At 55.8% G+C, this 1,182-nt stretch overlaps 1 protein-coding gene across 2 annotated transcripts in view; it reads right to left on the bottom strand.

Annotated features, from left to right (window-relative positions):
- The window catches only part of NAT8L (N-acetyltransferase 8 like), a 55,238-nt gene that overhangs the window by 21,941 nt on the left and 32,115 nt on the right, over positions 1-1,182 (bottom strand). The window lies entirely within an intron of this gene.

Here is a 1,182-nt window from a genome sequence, read left to right as displayed (position 1 = left end):
CTGTGGGAGACAAAGCAGCACATGTAGCTGCTGGCCACCCCAGATGGGCAAAGCAGGCAAAGCACCCACTGACACACACACCGATGGCAGCCAGGCCTGGGGTCAGAAGTCACCTCTCGGTCACATGTGGGGACTAAAGGCCTCCACAAATAAGGACCAAACTTTCTTTTCCTTTGTGAAACTGTGAAAGGAAAGCTCTTTTCCCAAGGAAAACGCACAGGCAAGTCACTACAAACAAAACCAAGATTCCTAGGGACAAAGCATTACAAAGTGCATTTGGCTGCCATCACAGACAGGTAACAATTCTCAGCTCCCGCCGGCACACGATGGGCAACTGCTGACCCACATGCAGTCACGCTCCCCTGTCCTGCCACTACCTTCACTGCAGCAAGTCCTGGATCCCTCCCATCACAGCACAACCCACCTCTGGCCGCTTGCTGTGTCCCACCCTGCGACCCGGCGGCAGCACAGGCAGCCAGCCCCTTGTACGCCTTGCTGCCAAACTCCTCCCTCACTGGGACTCCTGCTTCCCAGAAGCTCTGGTCTCCAGCAAATGGCTTGTTGGCAGCCCCTTTCCCTGGTGCTGTGGCGAGAGGCAAGGAGCCAGCTTGAAACAGGACAGCAGTCCCCCTGCTGGGTCAGGGCAGGCTGAGCTGGGGGAGGTGGTGGAACCTCCCTAGGGCTGGGAAATCTGTGCCTTCTGTGGGCCAGACACCAAGCCATGGTCCCAACCTCTTGTTTTTAATGATGTTGCTTTGCAGATGTGATGCAAGAGCAGGCCTGACGGCTCAGGACTCCCAGTGGTTACTCCTGCCACCTGCTTCCCCGCCCGCAAGGACCTGATGTGAAAGGCTAAATAGGTGACCACCTGGCTTGTTTCTGACCTCTCCCCTGCGTGTCTGAACACTTAAGTGCATCCCCCTCTTTCGGACTTCAGGAACTCAGCACAGGACTTGCCTAAGACAGCTTCAAATAGAAAATCCAAACTGAGCAGCAAGATGCTGGTAGTGAGAAACTGGGACCATGAAAGCCAGCAGAGCACCAACAGAGGAAAACATACACACTCACCAAAAAGAGCATCTCCTGTTCAGAGCCAAAATCGGGCTCACCCACGCCTTTTCACCCACAGGCTGGGGTGCTCGTGGCCAGGTGCCCCTTGCTTTGGAGCTGCTGCTCCTCCTC

Source organism: Falco punctatus (genome assembly GCF_963210335.1).
Source record: "Falco punctatus genome assembly, chromosome: 1".
NCBI lineage: Eukaryota > Metazoa > Chordata > Aves > Falconiformes > Falconidae > Falco > Falco punctatus.
The sequence above is the reverse complement of the archived record's forward strand: the minus strand, read 5'-3'. Positions and strand labels throughout refer to the sequence as shown.